The following is a 9,175-nucleotide window of genomic DNA, read 5'->3' as shown; positions in this document are numbered from 1 at the left end:
ATGCAAATTATATCTAGTCTTGAGGGGAAAAAAAGAGTAATTCCAGGTTTCTAGCACGAACACGGATGGACAAAGGGTGGAACAATTTCCTGGAACAGGAGAGGTTGAATGTGAACCAAGGGGGTGCTGGGTGAGAAAAAGCTGAGTGTGAGGATCTTTGTTCCTTTAGGTTTTTCTTGCCCCCAGACCCTAATAAAGTTTCCAGGGTCACCTAACCATAAGCTGTCCAGGTGGCAGAGAACAAGTGGCCTTGGTGCCTGGGACTTGTCCCCAAGACTTGAGAGGGGGTCACAGTGCCATTCAAACTTCTCTCCTGGACTCCACAGTCCTAGGCTCTGCCTATTCTCATGTTGGGGCCATGGGCATCTCCTCTATCTAGGATTGCTAGATTAGCAAAAAATAAAAGTCACCAACTTAAATCTGAGTTACAATAAACAAAAAATAATTTTTTAATGTTTATTTATTTTTGAGAGAGAGAGAGAAGGACAGAGTATGAGCAGGGGAGGGGCAAAGAGAGGGAGACACAGAATCTGAAGCAGGCTCCAGGCTCTGCACTGTCAGCACAGAGCCTGACGTGGGGCTTGAATTCACCAACGGTGAGATTATGACCTGAGCCAAAGTCAGATGCTTAATGGACTGAGCCACCCAGACACCCTACAACAAATAATTTTTTAGTATAATTATGTCTCAGATGTTTGTTTGTATGAAATTCAGATTTAACTGGGTGTTGTCTGTTCTACTTGGCAACCTGACTTCTAGCTCATCCTCCAGGACTCTGAAGCAAGGAATCTAGCTCTACTTCCTTGTGTGATGTTGGCCACATTTCTTTATCACTTTGACCTTCATCTTTCTCTTCTGTAAAATAGTCAACAATTCTTTCCTTAAAGACCTGTTGAGAAGATTCACTGAGAAAATTTTTTAAGAAGGATCTCCCGGGCGCCTGGGTGGCGCAGTCGGTTAAGCGTTCGACTTCAGCCAGGTCACGATCTCACGGTCCGTGAGTTCGAGCCCCGCGTCAGGCTCTGGGCTGATGGCTCAGAGCCTGGAGCCTGTTTCCGATTCTGTGTCTCCCTCTCTCTCTGTCCCTCCCCCGTTCATGCTCTGTCTCTCTCTGTCCCAAAAATAAATAAACGTTGAAGGCGTGTTCCAAGATATTTAAAAAAAAAAAAAAAAAAAAGAAAAAAAAAAAAGAAGGATCTCCCAAAGGTAACTGGGTGGCTCAGTCAGTTAAGTGTCCAACTCTTGGTTTCAACTCAGGTCAGGATCTCGGGGTTTGTGAGATCAAGCCTCACCTTGGGCTCTGCGCTGACAGATCAAAGCCGGCTTGGGATTCTCTATCCCTCTCTCTCAAAATAAATAAACATTAAAAAATTTTTTCCAGGGCAACTGGGTGGCTCAGTTGGTTAAGTATCCAACTTTGGCTCAGGTCACAATCTCACAGTTCATGTATTCAAGCCCCGCATCCAGCTCTGTGCTGACAGCTCAGAGCCTGGACCTGCTTCGAATTCTGTGTCTCCCTCTCTCTGTGCCCCTCCCCACTCATCCTCTGTCTCTCTGTCTCTCTCTCTCAAAAAGAAATAAACATTAAAAAATTTTTTTTTTAATTTTCCAACAATAACAAAAAGAAGGATCTCTCCATAATGCCTAGCACACATTAGGCCTGGCACATATTATTAGGCCCTGAGTAAACATTCAACCCTTCCTTCTTGGGCTTCCAGAGGTGCAGGGCAGAGATGGGCTGCCCAGTGAATGCCCTATCTCCTTCCCTACACTGTCCAGGGGTTGGACCCCATGATTTCTTAGTGCCTTCCAGATTTTCCTCTTCTTTATTGGTTTTTCCATTCCTTGGTTTTCTAGAGATTTGTCCACACTTCATCTATGCTGGGAACATCCCAGAATCCTCTGGGAAGAGCCTATCACCCAGGAATAAGGTCTTCTTGATCCAGCTCCCAGTAGATTCCAGAATATGGCCCTGATGCCACCTAGTGGCCATGTCCCTAAACAAATAATATTATTCAGACCCCAACTTAGTAACCCAGACTTGTTCACTCTGCCCTCAGCCATCAGGGTCACCATATGGGCAGAGACCTATGCCAGGCCCCAGCAGGAGGCAGAAGAACTTGACCCTGAGCTGTCCCAGAGCACAAGGCTTGAATGTAGGGGGGCAGTGAGCTTCATCCTAACCTTAGGACCCAAGCTCAGAGAATGAAAGGAGCCTAAGGCCCAGGGGTTTGGTAACGTGCCTGAAGGCCATGCAGCAAGATTTGCACATTTGCCTCAGGTTGGGTAACAAATGAGGCCATGTTCCTAACTGGCCAACCTTCTCTGTGGAAGGATTGAGTTCAGTAGGATTAAGGGACACTTTATCTGGCATATTCACCCTTCTGTCTACAGACATGGTCTTCCTCTCTGAGCTTCGTATACCCATGAGGGGAGACTGACCCCAACCTGGGATGAGGGTGGGTGATGTGCCGTGCCCAGGGAACATTCTTCCCTATGTCATGTGAGGAGACTGGAGGAAAAAGTGATGCTACCTTAACAGAACTGGGCTGGTTCCTAGGATCCTGAAATTTTCTCTCCCTGCACTGAACAGAAGAAAAAACAGGCTCAGAGAAGAGCAAGGACCTATGAGCCTCAACAGATCAAATAAGCCAGAAGGTACCAGACTCTTGGCTTCTCCTCACCTGGCAGATATACACCTGAGGCCTCAAGTCCTTAATCACAGCTTTCTCCCACCTAATTACTTTTTTTTTCCCCACCATTCAACCTTCCTGGCCCCCAAACTCCTTGACTGAGGTTCCTGATCCCTCTGAGACTCTACACTGGCCTCCTACTTGTCTTATACTCCTAACCTCCACCTCTCCCCCTTGTACTCTGGAGAAGATCTGAATGCCTCTGCATGGATTACCATCCCCCCCCCCCACCTTTTTCTTCCTTCCCAGCCCACCCCTCCTTCCATCCCTTCACAGACCCTACTCTCTGGCCCTGGGTGGTAAGGCAGCATTTCAACAGGAGCAGGTTTTGTAGGCAGAGTCTAATCTTGAGCTTGAGTCTTACCAGTTGTATGGCATTGGGTATATTGCTTAACTTCTCTGGGCCTCTAGCTCCTCATATATAGTATTACTTCACAATTTGAAGGTGAGGATTAAATTGCACAAAACCCTTAGCATAATGTGTAGCACATCAATAAACATTCAACAAATATTAGCTGCTAGTATTAGTATTAATATTAGTGTTAGTATTAGAAGGGTAAGGGGAGAGGAGGGGACGGGGCAGGAGAAATGTTAGAGCTATTAAAATGAGAACCGTTGGGATCCTCAGAGCAAGCAGAGGAAGAAATCAGAACATTTCTATTTATTTTATTCTTTCCCACTGAATGAATATTTTTTATTCAGCATAATTTGTTGTAAGCATTAAATAATATGAAATCCAGGCTGGGTCCTAGCAGGATAAATGCAAACATCACCAACAGTGCTTTTATGGTCCATAAGTGCCTTAGTGTGCTAAAATAGAGAAGATATTACTCGATATATTTTTGAAGTTGAAGTGTTTCTAAGTTTGGTAGCTCCAACTCTGTTATTTCTTGGGAACATCTTTAATAACAAGAGCATGAAGAAATAAACAGTGCTGGTTCCCTAACATTAAAGTTTCAGGAATGTGGTTATTGCTTTCAAGAAGAGACCATGAGGATGACCTGATTTCTGACAAAGGAAAAGTTGAACTCTTGCCTTTAAGTCTGCCTGATGAGCCCAACAAATACAGCAAAGGAGAATATAATCAATGAGTTTGTCTTAACTGAAGCTAATGCTTCAATGTCTTTTTCATAATGATGGTACTTGGTGACTTTTTCAAAGGAGATAGCTCAAGCAGGAATTTTTAAAAGTATACTGAGAGCTTATTCAGTGCTAAGCCTGTTCTATATCTTCACAACAACCATTTGTGGTAGAAACAAATTTCTACATTAAAAAGATGAGGAAATGGAGGCTTCTGTAAGTGAAACTGCTGGTCTATAGTCACATAGCTAGTAAGCATGGGGACTTTAAATGCCCTCCAATCAAAGACCACCAAGAACACACCTGTGGCTGGACAGGCTAGGTTTATTACTTGTTGCAGCAAAGCAGGGGATGTGAATCAGGAGAAATGATGGGACATCTTAGTACCAGAGTGTTAGAAAGGACATTTAGGATTTGAGCTTGTGTTAAATACTTTGGGGGCAGGGAGTATGTTCAACAGGAGAACACCAAGACCTACCTGTGAGTGCCAGGCCAGCTCCTAGATATCAGAGATTGCTTTTCTTTTTCTCAGAGCCTGAACTCAGATCCAGGTTTGTGTGACTGGAAACATCTCCTGTGTTTCCACAGGAAACCTGAAAAGAAGACTAGCAGATGAGGAATTTCATCTATGCACTTATTTCATCTACTACCTTCACCACCTACTCAGACTCAACCTCTAATACAGTCCCTGGGATCATTGTAGGCAGTTAATAAATGTTTGCTGAATTAATGAAACAATGAACATGTCAAGAATTCCAGAGAACAACTGCCTGGGAGCAAATCGCATCTCCACCACTTATCAGTATGTGATTTGGAAATTTTTAATTAAATGATAAAATTCTGTAAACTTTAAAAAGTTTTTCTTTACCCTTTTGTAAAATGGAGATAATCATCAAAATCATTCAAAGGACTGCTATGAGGGTCAAATGAACTGTTGTGTGGAGTGTGCTTACTTCAGCTCAGCAAATGTTAGCTATTGTTATTTTCAGGATAAGTACTCCATTAGCTTTGTGATCATGTTTGATATTCTTCCCACTAGGCATTAAAGCAAAGATCTTGTCTCTTACTATATCACCAGTGCCTAGCACATACACAAATGTTGGATAAATAAATAAGTAAATTGGCTAAAACACAGGAACTGCCTCCATTTGGAGGATAAATTTTAATTTTTGTATCATTGTAAAAAGAACATAAGGAACTCCCATGTACCCTTTACCTAGATTCACTACTTGTTTATATTTGCTTTATTTGCTTAACCATCCCCCCCAAATACACACACACACACACACACACACACACACACACGTTTCTCTGAATAATTTGAAATTAAGTTGGAGACAGTGTGCCCTTTTATCCCTAAATACTTCAGTGAATATTTCCTAAGAACAAGGACATTCTCTTAACTACAATACAGTAATCAAATTTAGAAAATTTAATGTTGATACAATATGCATTAAGAGCTAGTCCACATCCATATTCAAATTTGTCACTTGTCCCAGTATTGTATATTACACCTATTCTGCTTCTTGTTTTCCCAGTCCAGAATCCAATCACATACTACATCTTGTTGTCATGTCTCTTCAATCTTTTTCAAACCAGGATAGTTCCTGAGCCTTTCTCTGCCTTTCATAATACTGACAGTTATTTTGTAGAGTGCCCTCGATTTGGGTTTATGTCATGCTTCCTCATGAGATTTGGGTTATGCATTTTTGACAGAAATATCACATTAGAGATGTTGTGTCTTTCTCAGTGCATCTCATTGGGAGACACAAGATCGTTACTTGACCTATAATTGGTAATGTTAACTTTGATCATTTTTGATTCACTTGTTTTTCGAGGTTGTACCTCTGTAAAATTACCATTTTCCTTTTGTAGTCAATAAGTAATTTATGAGAGACACTTTTACTGTGTAAATAATTCGTCTTCTATTTTTATCATTCATAATTGATTTTCTAACTACATCTTAAAAAAAAGGGAATTTTTCATTCTCCCTATTTATTTATTTACTTCCTTATTTATATCAGTAAAGATTCATGGGTTACCACTTTATTCAATTAGTTATACTCTGTCACTAACATGTTACTTTGATGCTCAAACAGCTAGTTTGTGTGTGAAGGAGCCAGTGGTAGCTCCTTCAAGTTAGCTCCCGTGTCCTTTGACATGCTCCCATCATTCTGATGCCCATTATCCTTACATTCTGGTGTAAAAAGATGTTTCAAGCTTATCTGGTACTTTCCCTGCCCGGACTCAGGTTCTTTGAAAGGGGGCGGGTCTCTGTTTCTCCGCTTCCTGCCCTCAGGCGGAACCTTAGAGCCGACTGGAGCCGAGAACAGCGCGGCGGAACAACCTCTTCCGGTTGTAGCCGGAAGTCCCTCGGAGAGGGGCGGCCCTGTGTCAGGTGACCGGAGTCCGCGTAGGAGGGAATTGCAGGTTTTATCCGACAGCCTGAACGGAAAGACTGGCGGGGCGGACGACGGATGGATACGCTGGGGTGTCCTCAGAGGCATTAATTGAATAGAGGTAGGTACATGATGGGCTAGGGTGGCAGCGTACGGGCCGTCGAGGTTGAGAGACGCGGGCAGGGTTTCTGCCTTTACCGGGCCCACGGGTTGAGACACCTGCGCGAGCGGCGCAGAGACAACAACCTCGGCTCTGCCCCGCGCCCTCCGCCCCAGAAGAGAGCTCGAGCTGGCGTTGTGTTCTACCGTCCTGTGATTACAGTTTGGGAAACTGAGGCCACGAGAAGGGAAATGGCTCCCACAAGCTCTCCTTTCCAGGCAGGGACTCATTCTAACTCTTTGGCTCTGGCCTGAGGCCGCCTCTCTCAGATGGATGTGCTTGTAATGATTTTACCTCGAGTGGAGAGGCCAAGGCCGGGAATCGTGGGGGACAGAGTTGGGCTTGGCAGTAAGGGAGCCGATTAGAGACTTAGCCACTTTAACTAATTGTGCGCTATGGACCCAATCCATTCCCTTTATTGGGCCTCAGTTTCCTCATTTTTTTTTTTAATGTTTATTCATTTTTTAAAGACAGAGAGCACAAGCAGGGGTGGGGCGGAGAGAGAGGGGGACACAGAATCTGAAGCAGGCTCCAGGCTCTGAGCTGTCAGCACAGAGCCCGAAGCGGGGCTCGAACTCACGAACCGCACGAGATCATGATCTGAGTCAGACACTCAACCGACTGAGCCACCCAGGCGCCCCTCAGTTTCCTCATTTGTAAAACAGGGCAGTGTTTGTCAAAATATGGTTCTTACACTGCTTTGAAATGCCCTGGGAACATGCTTTACAATGCAGGTTACTTGCATTTAGACTCTGAATGCATTCATCTGCATTCAGACTCAGATAAGACCTCTGAATTAGAATCTGGGTTGGAACCTGGGAAACTGCGTTTTGAACGTACATCTCAGGGGTTCTGTACATACTGATGTTTGAAGCCCACTGATTTTAAGTGCTTTCCTGCTGTGGGAACTAGTTATCCATTCTTTGGTTTGAAGCAGCTGGAGCCGGTTCCGGATCTTTGAAAGATGGGATGTTTAGCCCAGAAAAGAGAGCAGTGGAAGGAAACTGTCTTTAAAGGGGGAGGGCGGGGAACTGTTATGGTTAAGAGCGCTTCCACTTTTATCTTTGGGGTTGAAAGAGGCAGACTAGGACCAATAAGTGGATTCTACAGGAAGAGAAGGTTTTGACTTAATAGAAGAACTTAATGCTGGTCAGAGATGACCAGCAATGGAATGGATTGCCTTCAAAGGTAATGAACTCCCTGTTGAAGGAGGTATATAGGTATTAGATGGCAGTCTTTTGCAATTTGAAATGTGTGATTCTGAATAACTATTTTGAATCTTTCTGGTGCTGATTGACTTCCTTTTTCTGACCTCTCTTCTTGACACCTCCATCCCCACCAGCCTACATTTTCTAGAAGGCCAGTGGGTTTGAATTAATGCAGTCTGTTCCTGGTTGTCCTGTGCACTATCCTTCTTTTCAAGGACTTTGGAATGGCCCATTATTGTTGAATAACTAAGGAGATTCCCCACCCTATTGGTATGTAGCTTATGTTCTTAGAATAACTTGGAAGTGCTGCTAAAGACTTTGTGTTTGATCAGTAGAAACCAGTGAACTCTTTGAAGATCATGGAATTGAGGACCCTTGATCAGAAGGGCCCTCAGGGTTGTTCAGGCCAGCCTTTCCTCCCTGGGATGTAAATCCCTCTTTAATCCTCTCTCCAGCAATGTGTTGTATAGCTGTTGTGTCTAATGAGAGAATTTTTGCAATCTGTCAGCCAACTTTTCATCCAGCATTTAAAGCCAGTCCTCTTAGGGACATGACTTGCCAGTTCATCCTCACTAACATAAACTACAGATAATGCTCCTAGCATATCTTTCAGCTTTCTAATCAAATGTCAAAGTTCCTATTCTGTGGATAGGAAAACTCCAAGCAGATAACTTTTTCAAAACCTGTAGGAATGCTTACATTGCCCTGTGGAACAAAGATTCCATATTATGACCCAATTCTGCTCACATCCTTTCCACCCCCCAAAATAGTTTGGGTTTGAGCCAAGACTTCCTGCTTGTGTTCACCTTCCTGCTTTGCTTGTGTTTCCTAGGATTAAAAAAAAAGGATGTGAATGCTTTTTCAGATATTATCCAGGTGGTGGGTAAAATGATTGTAATTTGGTGATGTCTTTAACACTTCTTAATCTGAAAATTTCCTTTTCAAAAAGCACCTAAATTGGCATTTCCAAAGTGTGTTCTTCAGGCCACTAGTCTTAAGACATGCCTCTGAAAAAAAGCGTTCTATAGTAAAAATAAATTTGGAAAATGCTGTATATCATTATCTTTTCTTGGAACTTCTCAGTGTATAGTACCACATTGAAGGCACTGAGATATCCTGTAATAAAGAAACATGTCTAATCTTGTTTAATGTACTGTCGCCAAACTTAATTGATGTAAAGCACTTTTTTTTAATGTTTATTTATTTTTGAGAGAGAGAGCGCACGCCCAGGAGGAGCAGAGAGAGAGGGAGACAGAGAATCTAAAGCAGGCTTCTTGCTGTCAGCACAAACCCTCGAACCCATGAACTGTGAAATCATGACCTGAGCCAAAGTCAGATGCTTAACTGACTGAGTCACTCAGGCACCCCTAAAACACTGTGTTTTTTTTTAATTGAAGCACACATTGGCAAATACTTTTTTTTTTTTTTAAGTTTATTTAAGTAATCTCTACACCCAACATGGGGCTTGAACTCATGACCCCAAGATCAAGAGTTGCATGCTCTTCCGAGTGAGCCAGCCAGGTGCCCCTAACTTTGGCAAATTCTGACCTAGAGAGTCTGCGTTTTATGGCCTATGGGCCAAATCTTGCTCCATTGTCTGTTTTTGGATGGCATGTGAGGTAGGGATGAAGTTTA

The 9,175-nt window shown here is 43.2% G+C and overlaps 1 protein-coding gene across 1 annotated transcript in view; it reads left to right on the top strand.

The window, feature by feature from the left end:
* The first annotated feature begins 6,154 nt into the window (after positions 1-6,154).
* RNF185 (ring finger protein 185) overlaps positions 6,155-9,175 on the top strand; it is a 38,290-nt gene continuing 35,269 nt past the window's right edge. Inside the window, exon 1 of the mRNA XM_019426733.2 lies at positions 6,155-6,293. The gene's annotated coding sequence lies outside the window, so the exon portion shown is untranslated. The remainder of the gene's footprint in view (positions 6,294-9,175) is intronic.

Source organism: Panthera pardus, unplaced genomic scaffold (assembly GCF_024362965.1).
Source record: "Panthera pardus isolate Hobbes unplaced genomic scaffold, ASM2436296v1 HiC_scaffold_15, whole genome shotgun sequence".
Lineage (NCBI taxonomy): Eukaryota > Metazoa > Chordata > Mammalia > Carnivora > Felidae > Panthera > Panthera pardus.
Note: the sequence above shows the minus strand (reverse complement) of the source record. Positions and strands in the feature narration are given on the sequence as shown.